The sequence below is a fragment of the Phascolarctos cinereus genome, unplaced genomic scaffold, assembly GCF_003287225.1.
Source record: "Phascolarctos cinereus isolate Bilbo 61053 unplaced genomic scaffold, phaCin_HiC Scaffold_3;HRSCAF=262, whole genome shotgun sequence".
Lineage (NCBI taxonomy): Eukaryota > Metazoa > Chordata > Mammalia > Diprotodontia > Phascolarctidae > Phascolarctos > Phascolarctos cinereus.
The window spans coordinates 251745390-251758117 of NW_027555736.1; positions in this window are offsets into that span (position 1 = coordinate 251745390).

Consider the following 12728-nt stretch of genomic DNA (forward strand, 5'->3'; position numbering starts at 1 on the left):
TATATGTATGTATGTATGTATGTATGTATGTATATATATTCCCTCCAACTACTCTAATACTGAGAAAGGTCTCATGAGTTACACTTATCATCTTTCCACGTAGGCATGTAAACAGTTCAACTTTAATAAGTCCCTTATGCTTTCTCTTTCCTGTTTACCTTTCCATGCTTCACTTAAGTCTTGTATTTGAAAGTCAATTTTTTTTTTCTTTTTGGTGAGGCAGTTGGAGTGAAGTGACTTGCCCAGGGTCACACAGCTAGTAAGTGTTCTGTATCTGAGGCCACATTTGAACTCAGTTCCTCCTGACTCCAGGGCCAGTGCTCTATCCACTGTGCCACCTAGATGCCCCCCGCTTTTTTTTAATCACTTCTTTTTTTTAAAATTTTAGACAAATGCTAAAACTTAAATATAGAATAAGAAAAGAAAAAGACACATTATAAACTTAAATATAGAATAAGAAAAAAACAAAAAAAAAGTCATGTGCACAGCAGAACATAGGAGAGGATTCAAATTATATAACGATAACTTTTCATTTCAAGAAAGCCTATATATTAAATACTGTTCATTATGTTGAAAGCTGTCCATCTTTTCTTTGCTTCCCTGTAGTTTTTTTTGTCCTCTGCTGTACACTTTTTTACTTTGTTCTTTTTTCCCCTCCCTCTCCCCTACCCACCACCCCAAGGCTAGAGTTGAGCATTGTGTATATATATATATATATATATATATATATATATATACACACACACACACACACACACACACATATATATCTACATATACTTTCCCTAAGAGATTCTAGTCTTTGTTTTTACGTTTGTGCATATCTATTTTCCTGTCTCTCCTAATTCCTCTACTTTATTTCTACCTACTACTTTATCCCCCTATTATTTAACCTACCCCCACTCCAGCAGTCCCTCCCTTATTTTCCCATTCCCCTAAATCTAAGCCCCACTTCTAAATCCCTCTTTTGACTTATTCCCGAACCCTCCCCTCTAAAGATCCCTCCTTTATCCCTTCCCCCCTCCCTATACCCTTGGAGTTTTTCTTTCTAAATTTAGAAGTCTTTTATACTCTTCTAAATGTATATGTATTTTCCCCTCTTAAACCCATTCCCCATGAGAGTAGGGTTCCGGAACTAACAGTCCCCCTCCCCCATCTAATTCCTCTGTATTGATTCTTCCTCTTTCATCTCATTTGTAAAAGATAATTACTGTTTCAGCTCTACTTGAATGGTTTTATTTTTGAAATCATATCCTACTCAGGTCTACCCCAATCTTCCTTATAAGTTACCTAATTACCAGTAACAATCTTAGACATAGGTTTTACATTTCTATACTTATTTAGTCCCTTATAATTGATCATTGGTATATACCTTATGTTTCTCTTGTCTCTTGTATGTTAAATCTTCTATTGAGTTCAGGGTTTTTTGTTTTTTTTTAACAAAGACCTGAAAGTCTGACAATTGATCAAATGTCCATTTTGTTTTCATTCAGAATTATGCTTAGCTTTGCTGGGTATGATATTTTCATCCAGAAGCCAGTTCTTTTGCTCTTCCAAATACAGTGTTCTAAGACCAGCGATCTTTCAGTGTTTTTATTTATTTATTTATAGGTTATAGTTTAGTTATTAGGTCTTATGTGATTCTAACTGTGGCACCACCATATGTAAATTGTTTTTTCTTGTTGCTCATGATATTTTGTCCTTGATCTGGGGGTTTCAAAACGTGACTATCATATTTCTGTGGGTTTTCCTCATAGGATCTCTTTCAGGTGGTGATGGGTGGATTTCTTCTATTTCTACTTTCCCCTCTTGTTCTGATGCTTCAGGATAATTTTCTTTAATTATTTCTTGTATTATTGTATCAAGATTCTTTTTTGATCAGAATGTTCAGGTAGTCCAATTATTCTTCTTCTATTTTCTCTTTTTGATCTGTTCTCTAGATCCACTGTTTTTCTTATGAGACATTTTCTTCTTCTTTTTTCTTCTTGTTTTAGTTTTGGTTTGGTTTTTTTGCAAGGCATTGGGGTTAAGTGACTTGGCCAGGGTTACAGAGCTAGTGTCAAGTGTCTGAGGCTGGATTTGAACTCAGGTCCTCCAGACTCTAGGGTCAGTGCTGTACCCACTTCACCATCTAGCTGCACGTATTTTTTTAATTCTTTATATTTTATTTTTTTATTTCTTCATCTCTTATAACTTCACTGGCTTTCCCTTGCCCAATTCTGATTTTCAAGGAGCCATTTTCTTCCTTAAGATTCTGGATCATCTTTTTTAATTGGTTGACTTTCTTTTCATAATCTTGTTTTTCTTGTATTATTATTATTCTTATTTTTCTTTTTAGTTTTTCCTCAGTCTCTCTTATTTTATTTTTAAAGTCTTTTTAAAGTTCTTCAATGAATTCTTTTGGGGCAGGTGACCATTGACACTACTCTTTGGGGTAGAAGAGGGTTTCTTTGCTTCAGTATTCTCCTCTGAAGATGAAGCCCAAGCTTCTCTAGTCCCATAATAGCTCACTATGGTTGAATTCTTTCTCCTTTGCCTGTGCATTTTTATTGTAATAATTTAGTTTTTATAATCACCTGTAGTCCTGAGGTATGGGGGATGGTGTCTCTGGCCTCTAATCCTCTTCAGTTCACCCTTCTGACCTTGAACTCAAACCAAGACATCCAGCCTCCTGTAAGTGCCCAAAGCCAGTTCCACCCCACTGCTTCTGCACTCACCAGGCATGTACTGATTCCTTCTCACCCCCCAGCAGCACAGCTGGGTCTGGTGTTCCTTGTCAGACAGATCTTCTCCAGCTCAGATGCCCAATTCCCCTCACTGTCTCTGGGATAAAGGTTCCTGCGGCTAGGCTGAGGTAGCCTTCCAACCCAGCTAGCCCCAGGGCTTGCTGGTTGTTGTTTAAGCAGCTTGCCAGTGGACCCTAGCATGGAGGTGTTCACTCTTCACAGGGAGGATTTTTCTTCAGATCTTTTCCAATTCTCCCAGGAAGATCTCTGTTCTGCCCCTACTCTTATTTGTTTTCGCTGCTCTATGTTTGCCCAGAGGTGCTATTTTATCTCTTTTGTGCCTGAAAATCTTGAGAGGTTGAACTGATGATTTTAGAGAGCAATTTGGAACTACCCAAAGGGCTATAAAACTGTGCATACCCTTTGACCCAGCAATACCACTTTTAGGTCTGTATCCCAAAGAGATCACAAAAATAAGAAAAGGATTCACATGTACAAAAATATTTATAGCAACTCTTCTGTGGTGGCAAAGAATTGGAAATTGAAGTGATGCCCATCAACTGGGGAATGGCTGAACAAGTTGTGGTATATGAATGTAATGAATACTATTGTAGTGTAGGAAATGATGAGCAGGCAGACTTCAGAAAAACCTGGAAAGACTTATATGAACTGATGCTGAGTGAAATGAGCAGAACCAGGAGAATATTGTACACAGTAACAGCCACATTGTATATGACTTGACTTTGATAGACTTAGCTCTTCTCAGCAATGCAAAGATCTAAGACAACTCCAAAAGACTCACGATGGAAAATGTTATCCACATCCAGAGAAAGAACTTTGGAGTCTGAATACAGATGGAAGCATATTATTTGCTCTCCTTTTCTTTTGTTGTTTTGTTTTGTTCCTTCTTTCTGGCGGTTTGTCCTATTCTAATTCTTCTTTACATCATGACTAATGTGAAAATATGTTTAATATGAATGCATAAGTAGAGCCTGTATCAAATTGTATGCTGTCTTGGGGAAGGGGGAGGACAGGAAGGAGGAGAAAATTTAAAACTCAAATTCTTATGGAAATGAATGTTGAAAATTAAAATAAATTAATTTTTAAAATAATAAGTAGTGTCTATCTAAAATCATCAACAAGCATTATCTGTAATGAGGATAAGCTAGAAGCCTTCCCAGTACAATCAGGGGTGAAACAAGGATGCCCATTATCACTATTATTATTCAATATCATACTAGAAATGTTACCTATAGCAATGAGAGAAAAAGAAATTGAAGGAATTAGAAAAGGCAAGGGAGAAACAAAACTACCCCTCTTTGCAGATGATATGATGGTATACTTAAAGAATTTTAGAGAATACATTAAAAATCTACTTGGAATAATTAACAACTTTAGCAAAGTTGCAGGATATAAAATAAACATACGTAAATCATTGGCATTCCTATATATTACTAATAAAGCCCAACAGCAAGAGATAGAAAGAGAAATTCCATTTAGTTAATGTAGACATTAGAAAATATTTGGGAGTCTACTTGCCAAGACAAACACAGGAACTACATGAACATAATTACAAAACACTTTTCACACAAATAAAGTCAGATCTAAACAACTGGAGAAATATTAATTATTCATAGGTAGGCCAAGACAACATAACAAAAATGACAATTGCACCTAAATTAATTTCCTTATTTAGTGCCATACCAATCAAACTACAAAAAAATTATTTTATACAGCTAGAAAAAGTAACAACAAAATTTATCTGGAAGAACAAAAGGTCAAGAATATCAAGATAATTAATGAAAAAAATGCAAAGGAAGGTGGCCTAGACATACCAGATCTAAATCTATTACATCTAAATTATATCTAATCTATTGTAAAGCAGCAATCATCAAAACTATTTGGTACTGGCTAAGAAATAAAGTGATGGTTTGGTTGAATAATACACCAGACCAGTAAATGACTATAGTAATCTACTGTTTGATAAACCTAAAGACTCCAGCTTCTACGATAAAAACTCACAATCTGACAAAAACTTCTGGGAGAACTGGAAAATAGTATGGCAGAAATTAGGTATGGACTAACATCTTACATTGTATACCAAGATAGGTCAAAATGATTTAGATATAAAGGGTGACACCATAAGCAAATTAGGAGAGCAACGATCTACAGAAGGGAAACATTTATGACCAAACAAAATGTAGAGAGCATTACAAAATGCAAAATGGATAATTTTGATTATATTAAATTAAAAACCAATGCAATCAAGAGTATAAGGAAAGCAGGAAGCTGGGAAACAATCTCTCAGCAAGTATCTTTGATAAAGGCCTTTTTTCTCAAATATAGAGAAAACTGAATCAAATTTATAAGAATACAAGCTATTTCCCAATTGATAAATGGTCAAAGGATATGAACAGGCAGGTTTCGGATGAAGAAATCAAAGCTATCTATAGTCATATGAAGAAATGCTCAAGCTACCATTGATTATAGGAATGTAAATTAAGACATCTCTGTTGTACCGCCTCACACTTATCAGATTGGCTTATATGATAGAAAAGGAAATTGATAAATGTTGGAGTGGATATGGGAAAATTGGGACACTAATGCACTGTTGGTGAAGTTGTGCGCTGATCCAACCATTCTGGAGAGCAATTTGGAACCAGGCCCAAAGGGCAATCAAACTGTGCATTCCCTTTGATCCAGCAATACCACCACTAGATCTCAAAGAGATCACAAAAAACAAAAAGGACCTATATGTACAAAAAAATTACAATATTTTTTAAATATTAAAATTATATATATTATATAAAATAATATTAAAATATTATAATAGTAGCTATTTTTGTAGTGGTAAAGAATTGGAAATTGAGGGGATGCCCATCAATTGGCAAATGGATGAACAAGTTGCGCTATGTGAATATAATGGAATACTATTGTGCTTTAAGAAATGATAAGCAGGCAGATTTCAGAAAAGGCTTACCTGAACTGACGTAAAGTGAAGTGAGCAGAACTAGGAGAACATTGTACACAGTATCAGCAACCTTGTCTGATCAACTATGAACAACTTAGCTCTTCTCAGCAATACAATGATCCAAGACAATTCCAAAGGACTCATGGTGGAAATTGCTATCCACATTCAGAAAAAGAACTGATGGAGTCTAAATGCAGATCAAAGCATACTATTTTCTCTTTTTTTTATTCATGATCCTTTTCTTTTGGTCTGTTTCTTCTTTCACAACATGACTAATATGGAAATACGTTTTACATAATTGTACATGCATAACCAATTTCTTATTGTTTTAGGGAGGGGGTGATGAGGGAGGGAGGGAGATAATTTGGAACTCAAAAAAAAATTGTAAATGAATGTTAAAAATTGTCTTTACATATAGTTGGAAAAAAAAACCACTATTAAACATACGAAAAATAAACCAGCACAGAGGATTGGCTCCTTTGACAGAGTCCATACTCCCAAGAATCTTAACCAACTAATTCATCTTGGTGGCAGCCCCAGAGATTGAAACCCACCTTGGTGTATCCTTGCTCTCTAAGACCTAATCAGGAACTGTCTTTTCCTTCTTTGGAAGATGCCAGTATGCATGCCAGTTTTCTGTAGGGCAAGGTGTCTTCATAGGTCTCAAACAAAAGCTCACTTCCCTGGAAGCTCATCAGATTACACTGGGGAAACTTTCTTCAGTGACCCATCTTCACATTTGTTTTGGTTTGGACATATGATTTCATCAATTTAAGGAGCTCCCTATATCAAAACTCCTTCCACTGACACAGATCACTTACTGTGAATTAAGTCTTGGAGAGTTATGTGAGTCATAGAAGGCTTAAGTGACCTATCTGTTGTCACATAGCCAGTTTGTTAGAGGTAGAGCTATGCTATGTGGCCTCTCAGTAACAATTGCATATTTATTTGTTTTCCCTTTCACCACTATATAATGACTTTTTAAAATTTCAGTGTTTCATCATTTGAATTATACTTTATCCAATACCATTACTATTGCTGCACTTTTTCCTTTCCTTTTTTTTTTTTTAGGCAATTGGGGTTAAGTGTCTTGCCCAGGGTCACACAGCTAGTAAGTGTCAAGTGTTTGGTCTGAGGCCAGTTTTGAACTCAGGTCCTCCTGACTTCAGGGCCGTCCTCTATCCACTGCGCCACCTAGCTGTCCCTCCTTTTCTTTTTTTAAAATTAGGCAATGGGGTTAAGTGACTTGCCCAGGGTCACACAGCTAGTAAGTGTCAAGTGTCTGAGGCTAGATTTGAACTCAGGTCCTCCTAACTCCAAGGCTGGTGCTCCATCACTGTGCCACCTAGCTGCGCCACGCACTTTTAAACTTAACAGTTGAATGACACATTTTTAGATCAACCTCTTCAATTTAATGTACCTGTACCTTTTTGTGTAGCATGGCATGAGACAGCATCCTACACTGAGAACCAGGAAACCCTAGGTTAGTGTACTACTACGGTCATTTATTAGCTCTATGATAAAGGGAAAATCACCTCTTTGAGATCCAGAAAACTCCTTAAAATTGATCTACTAGATTATAGACTATGTCTTTCTAAAATAAATGCGTTTTCTGTAGGTCCCACGTGGATGGGTTTTGTTTTTTGATCCGTTAACTCTTTTTAATAGGAAAACTATTCTCATTTACTGTTATAAACAAAATTGCCTTTTTTTTCTTTCATTTTATCATCGGGCTTGATGTTGCTTGAAAGAAGTGAAATCTATCGTACTATATTGATTTCAACTATCAACAAAATAATCTTTTTACAGTATTAATTCTTATACTTACTAAGATTTAAGATTCTTTTAAAACTTTTACATAGTAGAGTTCTACCACTAGAATTGTCAGCTTCTTTCCCTTTTTCTCTTAATCCAAGAGTCATGAGGTAAACCTCAGCTTTGGTTAGGCTCAGGAATGTTGGTGAGATGGAAGACAAAGGGAAAGAACTTCCTCAGTTTTGGAAAGAAGGAAGGAAATAACCACTTATTAAGCCCCTATTATTTGCCAGGTATTATGCTAAGTGATTTGCAAATATTGTCTCATTTGATCCTCACAGAGTGGAAGGTAGGTGCTATTATTATGCCCATTTTACAGCTGAGGAAACTAGGGCAGAGTTATATGACTTTCCCAAGGTCACATATCTAGCAAGTGTCCAAGGCTAGATTTAAACTCAGGTCATCCTGATGTCAGGCCCAGCACTATATGCACTGTGACATCTAGCTGCCTTTTAAGAAATGAGGAAACCCCTCAGCTTGATGGGGGCAGAAAATCCTCTCTGCCCTATATAAAATAATGAGAGTGAACTCTCATTCCCACAACCACTCAGAGTTACTTCGAGAACCCTGAGGGACGCAATAATATTCTCTCCTCTTGTATCTTAACCTGCTCGTGCAGTGTGAGCCCAGGAAGAAATTTCAGGGAACAAGAAGATTTTATAATAGTAAAAAGTAGTTATCACTAAAACTGTCTGATACAGCAAAAAACGATACAGAAAAAAATGGAGAAATAGATCAACAGAATAGAATAAGCCAGTCAGTCAGTTAACAAACGTGTACTAAGCCCTTATTATGTGACAGGCCCTGTACCAAGTGATGGGAATACAAACACAAGCAGAAAGAAAAACAATCCCTCAAAGAGCTTACATTCTAATGGAGGAAAACATCACATAAAATGAAGTTGAAAAGGAGGATGGGAAGAAATGAAGGTACCCAAATAGTAGAGAAAGTCTAAAATGCAGCCTGGGGAGGAATGAAGACATGGCTGGCCTGGCTAGTCTTAAATTAAGGTTTGGGGATGAATCATCCAATCAGGTACCAGACATCCAACCAAAAATCTATGAATAATTAGTGTTTGGTTTAAAACCTGGAGAAAGAATTAACTACTTAAAAAGTATACTTGGAGGAAATAGTTAGGAGATCATTGGCATATGAATTTAGACCCACATTTCACAGCATATAAATTCAGTGAATTCTACCTAGATAATAGATTCAAACATCATATACACATAAGTATATAAATAAAAAGGAAGAAAAATAGAATTGTTTCAGTTCTAGAGAGGAGGTGACATTTCTTTTGAAAAATTATTTCTATGCATGCCTTTGGTTTTTTGCTAGGCAATGAGGCTAAGTGACTTTTCCAGGGTCACATAATTAGTGCATGCTACGTGTCTAAGGCCAGACTTGAACTCAGGTCCTCCCGACTCCAGAGCTGGTATTCTATCCACTGCTCCACCCAACTACCCCGCTTTTGTTTTTATAAATACACATTTCCAAATATCTCCTTTTCCTTTTCCCTTCCACAGTCATTCTAGTCAATCTTTGCCACAAAAATTTAACAAGGAAGAGGGGGAAAAAACCAACACATTTACACAGAAGTTCTGTATTTTAGCTATACTGTTCCTGGGAATTACATTTCAGGATTTCTTTCAAGAGGTTACCTGTAGATTCTTTCTATTTCCATTTTGCCATCTGGTTCTAAGAGATATAGGCAGTTTTCTTTAATTTCAGAAAAACCTGGAAAGACAGCAACTGATGCAAAGTGAAGCGAGCAGAACCAGGAGAACATTGTACACAGTAACAGTAATACTATATGATGATCACCTGTGAATGACTTAACTATTCTCAGCTATACAATGATCCATGACAATTCCAAAGGATTCATGATGAAAAATGCTATCCACCTCCAGAGAAAGAACTGGTGGAGTCTGAATGCAAATTGAAGAATACTATTTTTCACGTTCTGCATTTTTTGTGTTGTTTTTTCCCCTTTGGGTCTGTATCTTCTTTCACAATATGACTAACATAAAATGTTTTGTGCGATCAAGTATATGTAACCTATATCAAATTGCTTACTGTCTCAGAGACGGGAGGTGAGGGAATGAGGAAAAAAACCTCAAATTTTTTAAAAGATGAATGCTAAAAATTGTCTCTACATGTAACTGGGGAAAAATAAAATATTTTTTAAAAATAAAATGTCAAGGCTCTTTTTTGGTCATGGCTTTTAGGTATTTCAATAACGTTTATATTTTTCCTCCTTGATTTTCCAGATCAGTCATTTTTGTATGAGATACCTTTTTATTGTCTTTTATTTTTTCAGTCAAATTTTCAGTTTTTTAAATATTTTTTGTTATCTTATGGAGTCCTTGGTTTTTATTTGACCCATTCTAATTTTCAGTGAGTTTTGTTGCTTGGATAAGGTTTTATACCTCTTGTGCCAAGCTGTTAATTCCCTTTATCATTCCTTCTTCCATAATTCTCATTTCTTTTCCATTTTTTGTCCTTCCAGCACTCACTGATAGAAATCATTTTAAAAGTATTTAAAAAAAAAGAACTCATTACATCTCTTCCATGAATTCTAGTTGAGTCTGTGCCCAAGCTGTATTCTTTTAGATTTCTGTCTTAAGTGTCCCTGTCCCATAATATCATTTTATGGTGAAGTTCTTTGTACATTCTTCCAACCTGTTTCCTGACTTTTTACTTGGTGTTAGGGCTAGGCTCTTCATAGTTCTGGAGGAAAAGTTGGGGCAGGACATGCTGCTGCTGCTTCCTTGGGGTATTGGAGTATTGTGTCATTCCAAGATCTCAGAGACAGCTTAGATTTAGAGACTGTAGGCTTTCAGTGCTCTCAAAGTATTCAGTATGACTACTCTTCTTTCTGGTCAGATCTCTGTGAGATCCTGACCCGTGTCTGTCAGAGTCTGAGCAACAGGCCTATGGGCTTACCTACTTTGGAGCTTCAGTAAATTACTGCTGGATTCACCCGCGATCAATCAGCTAGAAGTTCTGCTGTTTCTAGGGTCATACAACTGTTTAGTTCTGTCTTTGATTCCCACCCTCATTATCCCTCTGTAGACTTCAGAGTGGGAAAGAAGTTGGAAATAAAACACACCTTGGTGTGTGTGGGGGGGTGGCAGCAATCCACACAGCAGCCATTTACATATGAATTTTATCTCTTGCTCAATACATCATCTAGGGTCTGGGATCACTCCTCAACCAAGTCCTTGCACTGGAATGCAATCCTTGGGCCCAGACTCAGTTTTCAATCATGTTAAAATATGGACACTATGCATTCACTCATTCAGCATAGGCTTATCTCTTCTGAGTGGCTGTGGATCATGAGAAATGGCTCGACTTGAATCTGCTTGAGGCTCAGAAGCTTCGGGCACCTTCTATTTATGATGGGGTTTTGGTAGGAAGCTGCCTATTGACATTTAAAGATTAGGTTTACATCATGTCCAAAGAGAAGGGGAAAAATGCTTTCTCAGGAGCTTCTAGTGACTGAGCCACCACCAGAATAGCAAACAGACAGTTGACTATGAAAAAAGTCTATTTTTCTAAATCTATACTAGGCAAAAGAGTGATAGGACCTCTGCTTAGGTTGAATGGGATGATTATAGTAGATGAACAGTTGGCAGGAGAAACCAGCTTTTGTTCTGCCTGTTTTATCTGCTCAGGGGAATGATCTTTGGGATACAAAGGACAGAACCAAAATGGTTAACGAGAAACAAAAGCCCAATATTAAGCAAAAAGCCCATGAAAGAGCAACTAGTTGACCTCAGGATAATTTTGGAGAATGAGATGCCATGTAACTAAGAAAGCAATGTTGCCACCTAGCAGCCCCCCTCTTTTTAACAGAAAAAGTCAGCAAACCTGAACAGTTTCCCCAGAATTATGTATTATTAAAAAGGATGTTATCATCGTCATTGTTCTTCAAATCTGGCTTCAGACACTTACTAGCTGTGTGATCCTGGGCAAACCATTTAACTTTGTCTGTTTCCTGATCTGTCTGGAGAAGAAAATGGCAAACCACTCCAATTATCTTTGCAAAGAAAACTTCAAATGGGGTCAGGAAGAGTCAGACACAACTGAAATGACTGAACAACAAACAGTCTTGAAGAAATGAGTGGCCAAAACTTGTAGGTTATACAGAAGCCTCATGCTTGTATATCATGAATGCTTTCTCAAAAAAAAAAAAATAAATTGGCAGGTCCAAGACATGTACACCAAACAATGTAGGAATGGAATTGACATTTTAAAATACAAGGATTTTAAGTCTTTCACATGACCTTTCAAGTACTTGAACAGACCTTACACATACAGATTTTCTCTTCTTCAAGCTAAACACCCCAGCTCCTTCGAGTAATTCTCAACAATGTGGAATGTCATCCCTGTCCTTTCCAAAATGTAGTACGCACATAATATTAAATATAATAAAAATAAACATAATGCTTACAAATGTGGCCTGATCAATAGAGCCTATGACCTCCTCATTCTTGAAATGTAGCCCAAGACAGAATGAAGGCATTTTCAATGTTACATCACACTGCTGACTCCAGGACTAGTGCCCATCTTGGATTTTCTAAGGGAAAAGGTTGTGTCAGCAAAGGCACAATGCTCACTAATATTAGCCAGTTAAATCTCAGTTCATTTAAGATAGGATGAGACACTACTCTTGCAATGTTAGGTGAACGGTAGAAAACTGGCCCTTAGAGCAAGAGAACTAAAACTGGCAGGTTATCACTAATGTGGAACAATCTTTTATACTTCCCTGGTTTTAGCTTTTTTTTTTCCCCCTGGGGGCAAGGACAGGTAGGGGTGGTATCACTTCCCAAAATACCCTATTTTGTAACAAAGTACAATTAACCAAAACAAATGGAAACTCAGCATATCTGAATTCATGCCTCATTTTTTAATATTATCTTTGCCCCAAACTGGAATCTAAAGCTAAATAAATACAGTAACTCCATCTGTCCACATGGGCTACACTAAGAATGTTTCACTTAGCCTTAGCAATATTGGGGGGTTTTTTTGCAATTGGGGTTAAGTGACTTGGTCACACAGCTATTAAGTGTCAAGTGTTTGATCTGAGTACAGATTTGAACTCAGGTCCTCCTGACTTCAGGGCTGGTGCTCTATCCGCTGCGTCTTCTAGCTGCCCCAGCAATATTGTTGCAATTAATTCAGCTGCCTTTTATTGCAATCAATGTGTCTTC